The sequence below is a fragment of the Aquarana catesbeiana genome, linkage group LG01, assembly GCF_042186555.1.
Source record: "Aquarana catesbeiana isolate 2022-GZ linkage group LG01, ASM4218655v1, whole genome shotgun sequence".
Taxonomy (NCBI): Eukaryota; Metazoa; Chordata; class Amphibia; order Anura; family Ranidae; genus Aquarana; species Aquarana catesbeiana.
The window spans coordinates 797899832-797916238 of record NC_133324.1 but is presented as its reverse complement, the minus strand read 5'-3'; the positions used below and the strand labels follow the sequence as shown (position 1 = coordinate 797916238).

General features: G+C 42.6%; 1 protein-coding gene across 23 annotated transcripts in view; it reads left to right on the top strand.

Annotated features, from left to right (window-relative positions):
- Nucleotides 1-16407, top strand: part of SORBS2 (sorbin and SH3 domain containing 2) — a 497996-nt gene that overhangs the window by 163540 nt on the left and 318049 nt on the right. The window lies entirely within an intron of this gene.

Here is a 16407-nt window from a genome sequence, read left to right as displayed (position 1 = left end):
GCCAGAAATGATAGGGGGTATTTTTTAAAATGATTTCTCAACAAAATAAAGCATGGAGAGATGGATGGAGGAGTATGCTTTGAATAATAAAAAATAATCAAATAGTATTTTTGTTTTTTGGTGCTCAGATGAAGTGTAGTTCCTCTCTAAATAGGAACTTCAGTCAGTCCTGCAAAAATTGCCCACCTCAATACTGGACACTCCCCCCCCCCCCTTCCTCCCCCTCTTCCTCCCCTTCCTCCCCTTCCTGCCCAGACCATGTCTTTAGTGTTCAGTGCTGTCACACTTTGAATGACAATTACTCAGTCATGCAACACTGTATCCAAAGGAACTTTTCATCATTATTTTGAGACAGATTTCTTTTGGTGGTATTTAATCACTGCTGTTTGTTTTATTTTTTGCCAGACAAAAGAAAATTTTGAAAAACAAAGGGGGATTAGGAGGAAGAGCGGAACTTCCCATTCTGGGTGACGTTCCACTTTAAGATACATATATAGTGTAAAGCCTATGATTTCAGACAGTGGCGAAATCTAGAAAACCAGTTCTAAAATAAGCCCTACAAAATGATATTGGATTGGGGTATATAGGAACATACACAGTGCAGGTATATTCCAGTGGTGCTTTTGGGATTCTGACTACAGTGGAGTACAGAAACTAAAGCTAGCCATACTTGTCTTGAATTTTTGCCGATTCCTGCTGAATCAGATGAAATTCCAAGTGAGGGTGGCCTTGTTGGCAACACCTGGCTAATCAAAAGTTGATTTCAAAATCAAAGCTCGTTGCGAAATTGTTTGCCCAACAATGACTGCGTCCAGTCTTGTCTGATAGTGACTGTCCATATACTCTCTAAAGTGAAGTTGAAGATATTAGATGCTTTCTTAGTTATACAGAATTGTACTGAATTGTGCAGACTTCCTGACCCAACATTACTTATATTGATACATTAAAGCCTTGTTTGTCTTTTTTTTGTTTTGTTTTTTTAAATAACAAAAATGTTATACTTACCTGCTCTGTGCAGTGGTTTTGCACAGAGCACCCCGGATCCTCTTCTTCTCAGGTCCCAGCCTGGCGCTCCTGACCCCTCCCTCCTGCCAGTTGCCCCCAGAGCAAGCAGCTTGCCATGAGGACACCCAAGCAGGCACACTTCCAAACCGCGGCTCCGTGTGTCCATTCACACATGGAGCCGTGGCTTGGCCATGCCCCCCCTCCATCTCCTGATTGGCCCTGTGGCTGCGATTGACAGCGGGGGCCAATGGCTCCCGCTGCTGCGAAAAGCCAATCAGGAGTGCAAGTCCCTGGAGAGGCAAGGCTCTCATGGACATTGCTGGATCGAGAGAGGGCTCAGATAAGCATTAGGGGCAGCTGGGGGGGGGCTGCTGCACACAGAAGGTTCTTTATCTTCATGAATATAGTGCATGAAAGTTAAAAACCTTGTGCCTTTACAACTACTTCATGTTTTTTAACCAAAGAAACCATATCAGACACTGGTTTCCGGGTTCCGTAGACATCTAACATCCCCATATCTGTGTTACTTCCTAACAGTCGTGAACTAAACCTTATAAGAGTCTGCAAAAAATTCTAAGCACAATGCAAATCTGTTATCAAATGCTACTTGACTAAACATTACATAATTAATTAGCTGATTAATGGAGTTTCTGTGATATTTTTATTTTGCAATCATTCATCGTTGGTGAAGTTTGAAGTTTGCTGAAGTGCACTGCTCACAAACTATTCACATCATTAGAAACACTATAGGGAATACATTTTCTGTCTGCTGACATTATCATATATGCAGCTGCTTTTAGGATTATCCAATTAGATTAGAGCAATGAGGATTTGGCAAGTGCATTAACCTATAGCAATGAAGTTCAATGTTGACAAATTGGTGAAAGACCATTTCTCATTTGTTTGCTCTCTTTTAATGATGGAACAGGCATGTTTTTGTAATATTTTACTATGGCAAATGTGGGACTCGTCTGCAAAGAGCGTTCATATCTACTTTAGAAGATAAATCTCTAGCTCAGGGGTGGTTGTGCATCCAGTTACCAATTCACATTTTAGACCTCTTGTCTTATGTCAAGAAGGTCAAGTGTTGCTATATACAGAGCTGTTTTTAGATTTTAAAGAGACCTAGTAAAGAAGGATCATAGGCATTCTTATTTAAAGGTGCTAAGAAGAGTACAGGCCTTCCTGTCCATCATACAATATGGAGAATTCAAATTGTGTGCCCTTGTGTTTCTGTAGAAATCCACTCTGTATAATCTCATACATACAGTAGCTCACAAAAGTGAGTACACCTCTGACATTTTTGTAAATATTTTATTCTATCTTTTAATGTGACAACACTGAAGAAATTACAGATTTGCTACAATGTAAAGTAGTGAGTGTACAGCTTGTATAACAGTGTAAATTTGCTGTCCCCTCAAAATAACTCAACACACAGCCATTAATGTCTAAACCACTGGCAACAAAAGTGAGTACACTTAAGTGAATATGTCCAAATTGGGCCCAATTAGCCATTTCCCCTCCCCGGTGTCATGTGACTCATTAGTGTTACAAGGTCTCAGGAGTGAATGGGGAGCAGGTGTGTTAAATTTGGTGTAGGGGTGTATTTGTGTTTTTTTTTTTTTTTGTTAACTTTGTTGTCTGACTATAGATCTGTTTGTCCCGAGCATGTTTGAAGCCTTTTACTGTTGACTGTCTTACTACCTCTACTGGTAGTTTATTCCAAGCATCAACTACCCTTTTACTAAAATAATACTTTCTAAGACTAGTTTTGAACGTTCCTCCAGTTAGTTTGAGGTCATGTCCTGGGTTCTTGATTTTGGTTTCATATTGAAAAAAACGTCCTTCCTGAACCTTATTCACCCCCTTGACGTATTTAAAGGTTTCAATCATGTCTCCCCTTTCCCTTCTTTCCTCCGGACTGTACATATTAAGTTCTTGAAGTCGCTCTCAATATGTTTTTCATTAATTATGACATAATAAAAAGAAAGAGAAAGTGGACAACCCCCCCCCATAAAATACTGTAAACTGAAAAAAAGAAAACCAATACAGCACCACGAGTTTCCTGGACTGAAAAGAATACATTAGGCCTGGTTTAGTGAGATTTAAAACTGGAGAAGTCCTTTCTAAAAATTGCATTTACAAGGTTTTTTTCTGTAGTAAAATTACAACAAACGCCAGGGGATAAAAGTTCCAGCACAACTATAAAAATAGAATTACCAGAAATTAATATATCTAGGAATGTTTACCTTTTATAGATGAGCCAAGTAGGAATGTTTACCTTTTTTATAAATGGACTAAACTCAAAGGCTGTATAATATGAAAATCTTCAAAAGTATAAGGGAAATTAAATTATTTATTTGATTTTACGATGTGCAGCTCACATACAAATGTCCAAGTAATAAAACTTTTATTTTAGCTTATAAAAGCACACAGATCACGTGACTGCATGCATCCTAATACTAAAACGTTCACTTCTAACCTGCTTTAATCTGTATATGAACCAAAAGGGAGCAACATGAAGAGTAAGAAAAATAATTCAATTACCCCCAGGGTGTCTTTTTACTTTTAAAATATGTTGCAATGCTACAGTAACTTTCCCTCAAACACTATCACTAAGCCAGCCTTTCTCAACCTGTTCAACACAGAGGAACCAAAGAAATAACTTTCCGGTCTCAGGGAACCCCTGTTAAAATGTCTGCAACTTGTGATACATTAGTGTGATGGTCATTTTAAATAATTCTCCTTATACTGGTGGTTATTGGGAAGAATTATATTTAAAACGATATGAGGTGTCAGTGATAACTTATCTTAAAGGCAGAAATTGCTCATAGAATCCCTAGCAACCTCTGGAGAACCCTAGGATGCCAAGGATAGGGGTGGGCGAATGGTTCGGTCCGAGCAAAAGTTCGGGCCGAACTTTCGTTGTTCGGACGTTCGGCTAATGGCCAAACAAACAGGTCGTTCGACCGTTTGTTCGGCCCCCCCGAACCGACCACAATGCATTGTGGCATTGAACAGTGCATTGCAAGCCCTGATTGGCTGAAGCAGTGAAAGCTTCAGCCAATCAGAGCACAGAGCACTGTCAGAGTCATGATTGCACACTGTCATCATGACTTTATCCAATCATGGCTCATTCCCGCCCCAATGTATTCTTCAATGGCAGCCATTTTCTGTGTGATTTTGGTGTGGAGAGAGATGGAACAGGGCTCTGTTCAGTGCTATTAGTTAGTGTGCTATACTGTGCTATTTTGCTTCAATTGTCAGTGTAGAATATTAGTTTAGTGTCAGTCTAGGGATAGTGTGAGTGTAGTGAGGAGGACCACCATTCAGCTTTTCATAGTGTGCAGCTAGAGTAGGGACAGCTCAGATAGTTTCAGTGTAGTGTAGTGAGACCGTGTCGGTAATCTTGACATTAGTATATAGCTAGAGTAGGAGTGTAGAGCTATAAATCATAAATTAACCATTAGATTAATAATGGAGTGATATAATGTCACAAAAGAGGATTATTAATGGTCCAAATTTACCCAATAAGGGAATAAAACATTTTAACCATATACCAAATACAGAGAAAATATGTGAATAACAATTGTGAAAAGATATATATATATATATATATATAAACGGTTTGAAAATGTGCCACACTATGGACACAAGAAATCTAATAATACAAAAGTCCAAAGGATGTCAACAGATATAAAGAAAAAGTCCAAAAAATGAAGATGATGATCCTACATATCAGGACACATATTCAACAGACATCACTTGAAAGGAGATTGGGATAGTAAGTAAGCCACCACCAATAGTCATAAGGAGGCTTACCAGATGTTGCTGACTTGGGAAGGCATATACCGCCCAAGTCGTAAAGACTTTTAAACCAGCTGACTGGAAAGGTGCACCTGCTTGGACAGCCATGATAAATCCCAGATCAGGAATATACCTTGATGCAAACGATCCCGGACAGCAACTTGTGGGTAATACTCCAATAGGGAGCTCAGATCCGATATTCACATACCAGAGCTTGCTGTGCCATGGCAATCGTTCAGTTCGGCCAGAAGTTGGTTGAAATCATCTTGATGGGCGATCCATTTATCATTCAGCCAGCATCGCCATGGTGAATCCGGGGTGGGGACCAGGATCGTTTGCATCAAGGTATATTCCTGATCTGGGATTTATCGTGGCTGTCCAAGCAGGTGCAACTTTCCAGTCAGCTGGTTTAAAAGTCTTTACGACTTGGGCGGGATTTGCCTTCCCAACCTCCTTTCAAGTGATGTCTGTTGAATATGTGTCCTGATATGTAGGATCATCTTCTTCATTTTTTGGACTTTTTCTTTATATCTGTTGACATCCTTTGGACTTTTGTATAATTAGATTTCTTGTGTCCATAGTGTGGCACATTTTCAAACCGTTATATAACTTTTCACAATTATTATTCACATATTTTCTCTAAGTCATTAGAGTCACTTGTAGTGCACATGTGTATTTGTTATATATATTCCCTTAATGGGTAAATTTGGACCATTAATAATCCTCTTTTGTGACATTATATCACTCCATTATTAATCTAATGGTTACTTTATGATTTATAGCGCTACACTTTTACTTTTTATACATATTGCTTTGGTCTATAGCTGTGTTGGCTGCTATTTACACTTTTTTTACACAGCGCTGTGATTTTCTTTATTTTTCCTATAGCTAGAGTAGGGACAGTTCAGATAGCTTCAGTGTAGTGACGGTTGAACACCGTCTATTTGATTGCGTTACTGCCAGTTTAACGCCATATAGTTTTGCGTGCGTTACTGCCAGTTTAACGCCATATTGTATTGCATGCGTTACTGCCAGTTTAACTCCATATAGTTTTGCGTGCATTACTGCCTGTTTTAATGCCATAACGTTTGTGTGCGTTACTGCCTGTTTAACGCCATATTGTTTTGCGTGCGTTACTGCCAGTTTAATGCCATATAGTTCTGTGTGCGTTACTACAAGTTTAACGCCATATAGTTTTGTGCGTTACTGCCAGTTCAACGCCATTTACTTCTGTGTGCATTACTGCCAGTTTAACACCATATAGTTCTGTGCATCACTGTATGTTTGGTATATTATATTGTATCCGTGGAGTGTGTCTGTGTAGTGTGAGTACTCAAATTAAAGGGCACCAAACACCTCTTTACATTGATTAAAGTGCATCTACTTACAGATTTCAACTTCTCCTTTTACATTTGCTTATAAGCATCGCCCCCTCCATCCCAATAATGTCTGGGAGAACAACAAGGAGAGGCAGATGTTCCCTTGGCACTGTAAGGGGGCCAGCAACAAATGTGTCCAGAAGCAAAGGTGGACGTAGTGGTCAGTCCTCAGGCAGGGCATCACTTCCTCTGTTTAGTGAGTTTGCCCGTGCTATCCAGCCACAGCATGCAGAGGAGGTGGTGGACTGGCTTACTAAACCTTCCTCATCCTCCTCATCCTCTGTCACACAAGCAGAGACAAGTGTGCAGTCCCCTGCAGTTGCCAGAGTGGATAAACCTGCCTCCTTGTCTACATCTATTCTTGTCATAGCCCTAACATCATTCATTGAGGAGTCAGCTGAGTTATTTGACCACAGCATCAGCCACTTGCTCCTTGATGATGCCCAGCCGTTACTGGATTCAGATGCTGGTTCTGAGGTTGAGGATGACAGGAACATGAGCCTAGAGAGAGGGAGGAACACTGGTAGACAAATTGGCATTCATGTTCCCCAAGCTGCAGCGTATTGCCAAGTTGTTTCCAGTGGTAATGATGAAGATGGAGGAGATGGAGATGATGATGATGTCACTGATGCGACTTGGGTGCCAGATAGAGCAGAGGAGGAAGCTGAAAGTGAGGCGGCACAACCCCAAGGAGGTCGGCATCAAGAAAGAGTAGAGAGCAGCCACCCTATTCCATCACATTCTGCAGCTGTTATCTCCCGGCCCACTCCCCACAGCTCAGCTGTCTGGGGCTTTTTCAGCACATCTGCAGCAGATTGCACTGTTGCTATCTGCAAACTGTGTCACAGGCACATCAAACGTGGCAAAAACACCAACCATTTGGGTACCACATGCCTAACAAAGCATTTAATGTCCAACCACTCAGCCCGTTGGCAAGAGCACCTAAAAGCCACACAAAAGGGGCACAAATCTGTCCCTCCTCCTCCTTACCCACTTCAGTCTGCCCCTGCGATACCGAGTCATTACCTTTCAGCAGCCTCCACTGACAGGGATGATGGTATAGCACAGGGTGTCCAAGGTCCTAGCAGCTTATCTACCAGCAGCACACCACCAGCTGTAGACTGTAGCCGGCAAATTTCTCTGCCCCATCTTCTGCAGCAGAAAAAGAAATACAGTCCCTGCCACCCACATGCCCAGCGCCTGAATGCAAGCTTGTCAAAACTGTTGACTCTCCAACTTCTGCTTTTCAGCCTGGTGGATTCTGCCCCCTTCCGTGAATTTGCACAATGTGCTGTACCACAATGGCAGGTTCCCAGTCGATACTGTTTTTCACGTAAGGTCGTTCCAGCTCTCTACCATCACGTGGAAGGGAATGTTCTGGCATCATTGGGCAAGGCAGTCAGCCGTAAAATCCACCTTACTGCTGACATGTGGTCCAGCAAGCATGGGCAGGGACGATATATTTAGTTCACAGCACACTGGGTAATGCTGCTTGCAACGTTGTGCCCCCACGTCTCCATACAGCTGGTGGTGATGATGCCAGACCTGTAAGCTCTACCCCCTCCTCCTCCGCCACCTCCATGCCCTCCTCTGCAGAATTGTCCTATGAACATCAGGTACCCCCTAAGCATTCAAAGGGCTTTTCCCAGAGTCAGGCTTTTCCCAGAGTCAGGCTAAAAGGGGTCATGCATTGCTTCACCTGGTGTGTTTAGGGGACAGGAACCACACTGGAGCAGAGATTCTTGCAGCTCTGCAAGGACAGGCCCAGAGGTGGTTCACATCATGCCAGCTGGAGCCAGGAATGATGGTGTCCGATAATGGCTCAAACCTGGCACTTGTCCTCAATTTGGTGGTGCAGCGTTTCCTAAGTACGTACCCAGGGTTGCAAGATGTACTAAAGCAGGCCAGAAGAGTCTGTAGCCATTTCAGGCGGTCATACACAGCCAGTGCTCGGTTGGCTGAAATTCAGCGGGAATTCCATCTGCCCATAAACCGCCTGATTTGTGACATGCCCACCAGGTGGAACTCAACTTTGGGAATGCTTCGGCGGCTATACATACAGCAGAGGGCCGTCAACGAGTACTTGTGTCAGTACGGCACGACAACGGGCTCAGGCCGCCTCGGTTTTTTTCCCCACACCAATGGCTGATCATTAAGGATGCATGCACTGTATTGTCACCATTTGAGGAGGCCACAAGGATGGTGAGCAGTGACAGTGCATGCATCAGTGACACAATCCCTTTTATGTTCCTGCTGGAGCAGACTCTGCATGGCATTATGGACAGGGCACTGGAGGCAGAGCAGCAGGAGGAAGAGGAGGACTTTCTTTCCTCTCAAGGCCCACTTTATGCAGACACCATCATTCCTATGTCACAGAACACACAGAAGGAGAGAGGGGAGTAGGATGAGGAGGAGGATTCTGGCACTTTCATAGGCTTTGAAGAAGAAGAAGACATGCGTCAGTCTGTAAGGGATGGCTTTCCAAGGCGCATGGGCAACCTCATGCTTCAAAGCCAGCGAAAGGACCCAAGAATATGTGGCAAAAAGGAGAAGGATGATTAGTGGTTGGCACTTTCCTTGACCACTGTTATAAGGGGAAGGTCTCTGAACTCATCCCGTCCCCACAGAGAGTGCAGAGGATAAAATCTCTTGAGGACACATTAAAGATGATTTTATTGAACATTTATCCGGACTCTAGTAGTTTACAGTGTGGTCGAAAACGTTGTTTTGAGTCTTCCGTTGGTCAAGAAAGGAGCATTGGAGAAGGCATCCGCCTAAGTGAGGCATTTCGGAGTTTTTTTTTTAGTCCTCGCCGCCCAGGGCTGTCATACATCCCATCGGCAGCGTCTGCATCATATGGTGAACGATTACCTCGGGGCCAAAACAGAGACGGAGAGCTTTCCAGCTGATGGTCCACTGGCTTACTGGGTCATGAGAATAGACGTCCAGAACTTGCCCAGTAAGCTATTGAGTTGTTGGGCTGCCCTGCGTCCAGTGTGCTTTCAGAACGGGCATTCAGTGCTGCAGGAGGTTTCATTACTGATCATAGAACGCGTCTGTCCACAGACCGTTTGACTTTTATAAAAATGAATCAGTCCTGGATTACCAGCTATGAAGCCCCTGATGCCGATGTCACTGATTAAGTCATTTTGGGATGTGGAATCTCTGCAGGACTTCGAGGCTGCCTAGCTTTGAGGGTGTTCAATCATTTTATCTGGAAGAATATTTTTGGTATAGGTTTCATGGGCACAATTAACACCCAAAGACCAATTTTTCTGCACCTGTCTGACAGGTGCATATCATTGCAATTTTTTACAGCAAGGCAAATTCTTGCTTTCATCAAGAGTACCTCTATAGGTAGGGTTGTCCCAATACCAATACTAGTATCGGTATCGGCACCGATACCAAGCATTTGTCCGAGTACTTGTACTCGGGCAAATGCTCCCGATGCTTCACCCGATACCTGGACAGTCAGCAGTGATCGATGAGTGGGGGAGTTACAAGCCCCCCCCCCTTTCAGCTGCCTTAGTGAAATCTATACAGTGGTGATCGGTGCTTGTAACTCCCCCACACATGATCACCGCTGACTGTCACCGCATCCTCCTCCAGTTCCCCTCTATGCCCCCTCCACTTCTTTCTTCCTCCGTGTCCCTCTCCATTCTGCTGCTGTCCCCCTCCTTTCTTCCTCCGTGTCCCCCTCCGTTCTGCTGCTGTCCCCCTCCGTTCTGCTGCTGTCCCCCTCCTTTCTTCCTCAATGTCCCCCGTCGTTCTGCTGCTGTCCCCCTCCAGTTTTCCTCTTTTTCTCCCCCGTTCTGCTGTCCCTCTCCATGTCATCCTCCTTCCTTTGATGTATGAACAGAGCCAGTGATTACTGACTCTGTCCATTCACATAACTGAAACATTGTAATCTCCTGTGATTATGATGTCTCAGTTTATGAATGGAGAGGAGTCGCTGTCTTCTCTCCATTCATTTTCAGTGCAGCTGAGGTTGCAGAGAAAGGAACTGGGGAATCTCTATCCTCGGTCTCTTTCTCTGTCTCAAGGGGGGAGATTTCAGGGGTCTATTAAGACCCCTGATATCTCACAAAGCCCCCCAACAGGGCTGATAAAAAAAAAAAAAAGTATTGCAATAAATAATAAAAAAAATTATTGTAAAAAATAATAAAAATTAAAATAAAAAACACACAGACACAATCCACCCCTCCCTCCCTAAAAAAATAGAAAAAAAAGAAAGCATTGTAAAAAACAAAAAATAAAATTGTAAAAAAAACCCCAAAAAAACACTGTCAAGTGACATTAAAAAAAAGTATCGGTAATCGGTATTGGTGAGTACTTGGGGAAAAAAGTATCGGTACTTGTACTCGGTCTTAAAGTGGTATCGGGACAACCCTATCTATAGGGTTACGGTGGGAAGGCACCACCGACAGCCAAAGACCAATTTTTCTGCACCTGTCTGACAGGTGCATATCATTGCAATTTTTTACAGCAAGGCAAATTCTTGCTTGCATCAAGAGAACCTCTATAGGGTTATGGTGGGAAGGCACCACCGACACCCAAAGACCAATTTTAACGCACCCGTTACTTCTATCCAAAGTCAAAGTGACACCAGAATGTATCCAAAAAATCTCTAATCTTGTTCCCAGTGCACTACATTGTGACCTCATCATACACACTGGCTCCCCAGTTGTTGCTGAGCAAAATAAAGGCAGCTTGCAGGAAAAATTTCATTTTTTTGGGCTTTATAAATTCAATTACTGCTGCAGCAGATTCTAGACATGGTACAGATCTGAACTTTACAGTTAGACTAAGGGGACCCCCCTGGCACTATATTGGAAGGAATTTTTCATTTTTAGGCTTTCACTTTAAAAATCAAAAAATCACTGCTCATTTAAAAATGACATTTTTCACAAACTTTTTTTTTATTGATCCATGTCCCCCAGGGCAGGACTCGGACCCCTATAACCATTTGTATGCCTAATTACTTGCATTTAAGCCTTCAAAATGGGCACTTTTAATATTTGACGTTCGGGTCCCATTGACTTTAATGGGGTTCGTTATTCGGGTCCGAACTTTTGCGGTGTTTGGAAGTTCTGGTCCGAACCAAACAGGGGTCCGTTTGGCCCATCCCTAGCCAAGGAACCCTGGTCAAGAAACCCTGCTCTAAGCTGTTGGGAGGGGATGGGGGTAACAAGACTTTTGGAGCACCCTGCAGATCTTGCTAATTTCTGACACTTACTTACATTTTCACTTTCAGGAGCAAAGCATAATTGTCATTATTCTTATTATACAGGATTTATATAGCGCCAACAGTTTGCGCAGCGCTTTAGAATGTTAGGTCAGACAGTACAGTTACAATACAATTCAATACAGGAAGAATCGGAGGGCCCTGCTCGTTAGTGCTTACAATCTAAGAGGGAGGGTCAAGTGATACAAAATGTAATAACTGGGGGGGATAAGCTGATGAAGAAAATAATAGACCAATTGTTAAGTCAAGGCAGGATAGGCTTCTCTGCAGAGCAAAGTTTTCAGGGATGACCTAAAAGTGGATGAAGTTGGATATAGTCAGACAGACTAGGGTAGGGAATTCCAAAGGATGGGAGAGGCTCGGGAGAAGTCCTGGATGTGAGTATGGGAGGAGGTGACGAGGGAGCTAGAGAGCAGGTGGTCTTTGGAGGAATGAAGAGGGCGATTAGGTTGGTATTTTGAGACTAGGTTAGTGATGTAGCTAGGGGTAGAGTTGTGGATGGCTGTGTAAGTTTATTGTTAGTATTTTAAATTAAATTCATTATATATTCATAAATATTCTGAAACAAACAAATGACTGTGAATTTTTAGGCTAATAATGCACATGCATTGCACTGCAGGAAGTGGAAGGTGTTTCATTTATTTGACTTTTTAAAAATGAGAAATTTGCCAACAGACTCCGGGTGATCCTAGGGGTAAATGTCAGGCTAATAAAGATATGTGTGGATACCTTCTATGCCTTACTGTCATATAACAGCTAACCAGGTCTGGGTGCTAGGGAATCTGAGGAATTTGAGCTTCTGGTTATTAATTGATTACATTGCTTGTCTATTACATTGTGAAAGCCTCTCTATTTTCAATGTCTTCTGCAAAGAAGCATTTCGCTGAAAGAGAGCCATTTGTCCAATCCCATTTCAGGGCTTTTAGCTTATTCCCACAGTACTAAGGCTCAGTTGAAAATGACTGTGGTTCATCAGTTAAATATAACAATGTTTTAGAGCCCAGCTACAGCCTAGAGCAATTAAGCAGCAGTGTTGATAAAGAGCTTTTCTTATGTGGTCCTATTGAAGATGAAGGGCATGGTATCACTGCAGGGTTCACTGCAAATCACTGATAACGGCATTAGCTACATTGAGATGGCTAATTCTCGAAGTATTTGGCAGCATGAATCAACCTTCTTCAAACTAAAATCTGGGTAACATTGTTCCTAGTATAATCACATCATTATTGCATTTTCTGACTTAATAATGTATAGGAACGACTCTTATAAATTCACTTATTAATACGATTCATACTGTTTTACATTTATATATTTATATCCTGTCAGAATATATTTGTGTAAGAATTTCAGTTTTAAAATGCTATGTTAATCACAGACATGTGTGCCACTTAGCATTATAGGCATTTATTTTTATAATTCAGTATTTCAGTGGAGTTGTCGCTTTCAGTCTGCTACAAAGTCAAGTATTTGTCTGTACCGGTTGTTTGCACATCTCACAGAGCAGGATAGTAACAGCAATGCAAAAAATTGAAAAAGTCATAAAGCTGCCAAAACACAACCTTGTGTAAAGACGGTAGATTAAAGTGTAACTTGGTGAAAACATTCTAAGCTCCTCCCCTATACAGTATATCTGAGACTAGAGAAAAAAGGTGTGTCCGCAATAGGCAAGCTAACCCTCATTTCCTGTTCTAAAGATAATGATCAACTAAGAAAGGAAGTGAATTCCTCTAACGGGAATATAAATGATAAAAAACTTTTGTGTCACTTACTAAAGGCAGATTGCCAGATTTTATTGCTGTCTGTGCCCCCCGTTAAGTTGATTCATCCTCTCTATTTGCCCTTTTTTCCATTATCATTGAAAGTGAAAGTAAAAGTCCCAAGTTTTGGGTTGTCCCCAGCAAAGTATTATGCCATGTACACACGATAGGATTTTCCGACAACAAAACCGTGGTTTTTTTTCGGAAGGATGTTGGCTCAAACTTGTCTTGCATACACACGGTCACACAAATGTTGTCGGAAATTCCAAACGTCAAGAACGCGGTGACGTAAAACACGTACGACGAGCCGAGAAAATTGAAGTTCAATAGCCAGTTCGGCTCTTCTGCTTGATTCCAAGCATGCATGGACTTTTGTGCGTCGGAATTGTGTACACACGCTCAAAAAATTAATAAAAATGCCATAAAACTATCCCCTATTTAGTAAACGCTATAATGTTTGCGCAAACCAATTATTAAACGCTTATTGCGATTTTTTTTTTTTTTTACCAAAAATATGTAGAAGAATACGATCAGCCTAAACTGAGGAAAAAAATGTTTTCTTTATATATTTTTGGGGGATATTTATTATAGCAAAATGTTAAAAATAATGCATTTTTTTCAAAATTGTCGTTTCCTGTTTTCTGAAGTACACTTCCTATGTGGGCAGCTAAACATCACTCTAAATAATGCCATGAAAGTTGAAACTCAAAGTCATAGGCCTCACCACCTATTTCCGTGACTTGCAGTGTCCATCTTCCATCACTAACCCCAAGAAGTGTTTCCTTATTTCGCTATAGCTTCACTGGGTTTGCACTCCCTTTGCACTCTCCCAACAACAGCCCATGTTCTACTCACAGAAAGCTGTTTCCCAGTCTCCTTCTTTCGCTTAGTTACTACTTCCTCCTGCGTTACTTGCTGACTTCTGCTCCAGGGAACCCGACCTTGGCCTCCCCAGAGTCATCTTCAGCTATCCAGCTCCAGCATCTATGAACTCCCAAGCTTTCCAGCCACTTCAATCCTCCCGAACGTCCTCTTCCGGATGGCTCTTCCATTCCTCCACTCCACATGGCACTTCCCCTCCCCGGCAGGGGAACGCCCTAACACACCAGCTACCTGCTGTGCTGTGATCATCATGATGATTATAAGCATGAGATGCTAGTTTACACTTGTGTTTGGGGGAGGTGGCAGTAAAAACATGCATCTGAGCCGTATCTGAGGGGTCCCATCATGTGTGCTGTACGGGGCACCATGATTCCTAACTGCGGTCCTGGGTACACATACCCTCTCTGTTCAATGGAAAAAAATTGAAGCTTTATTTCTACTGAATATATCACAGCTCATGTTCTTAACAGCTTAGTGTAGTACCCAGACCCTCTCCATGTTGGACTCCTTTAACTTTGTGTTTCTGAACTAAATTCCCTCGTTGGATTAGTCCATTTGTTTATATGATTAGTATTTCCAGTTTTAGATAATATGATATGTAGCACCCTGATGGTTAGGCAGCGTTTCTAGTAAATTTACCTGCCAGGTACAGTTGCCTTGGTCAATTGATAGGAGATCAATTGATTCCACCCTAATTCTGGAATTGCTGCACTTCTCTCTTCTGTCACTAGATGGCCTGGTATCTGGTGACATTAGATAAGAAAAGGGCATTGCAAGGACAGATTAGGAATAGGTAGGGTTTCTCAGCCAAAGGGCAGGGATTTTCTTAGGTCCCTTGGCCTGCTGGGAGAGCTTATTTTTTTATGTGAGGTTAGGTGATCGGGGTTCCGTGCCACCTGGATGGCTGTCTGGGTGGACGTGTGTTGTGCTGCCCCGGCTGCTAGGCCAGAGCCTGAGGCCTATCCCGGGGACATTTGGCTGCTAGGCTGTCTGAGTGCCTATCCAGAAGCAAGAGAGCAATGTAGGGTTGGGACTGCGGCTTGCAGTCCAACCATAAGTGACGGTTCTGCCAGCCGGAGAACCTGTCATGGTCGGAGGTAGGGGGGAAGCTGTCGCCACTAAGGGACCAACCACCTTATTACCAGGGACCACAGTGAGTAACTGAAACAAGTACCGGAGCAGTATTCTTACCAACCGGGGATGGTGAAGAACTGGGAAACTTCAGCAGGTGTCAAGCCAGGGACCCAGCCAGCGGAGGTGATGCTTGCAGAGCAGCCTTGTGTGCCAAGCCAGGGGCCGAGCAGGTCAGTGGGGTGACACTTGAGTATCTGTGAGTGTCAAGCTAGGGACCCAGCAGGGAAGCGAGGGTGAAGCTTGAGGAAGACACTCAGGAGAAGGTTGGAAGAGCTCAGGAGATCCAATGGCAGTGGATCAGCAAGTCTAGTGAGAAGAAACTGGGAGCTCAGTGGAGTGAAGATCTACAAGAATTGATTGTAGAGGAAGTACAGAAGTTCGTTACAACTTGTGTTAGTAACTGTAATAAGACTGTTGCCATAGGAGACAACGATCCTACATATGCAGACATGGTGTCTTGCTGGGTGCCTTTACCTGCATGGCTGTCTATCTATAGAGGTCTCGGAGTCTGCTAATTACCATTGCATCTACTAAGGATGTCCTGGCCCTAAACCCTCTCTCCAAGACTTCTGTTCAAGAGAAAATAAATCTCTTTGCATTCAAGAAGTGTCTGGTGCCCACGAATCTACATTGCATTACACCCAGCATGCCTTGTAACCCACTCTACACAGAAGTATGTCAGCTGTCCCTAACTCTGGAGGTCCTCATTAGACCAAAGGGGACTCGGGACCTTGCTACAGATATATACAGTGGGGAAACTAATTTTTTGGTTGATATTCTGTCTCTGTCATTTAAAATACACCTATGATAACAATTCTAAAATTAATTTCTTTGTAAATGGGCAAACTTACAAAATCTGCAAGGGATCATATAATTATTTTTAGGGCTGAAACAACTAATCGATTAATCGACAACTAATCGATTATGAAATTAATCGATTACTATTTTCATAATCGATTAATCGGCCAGTAACATAATGGGGTTAAAAATAATATAATTAGCCCTTTATAGTACAAAAAGAGCAAATAATCGCTACTGTAAATATTACTTTCACAGTTCTACAGTAAAAAAAATGAACTCCTTACAGTAGCGATTATTTGCTTTTTTTGTACTATAAAGGGCTCATTTTAGTTTTTTTTAACCCCATTATGTTACTAAACGTCTTAGACCTGGTTCACATCTATGTGTTTTTGGTGCT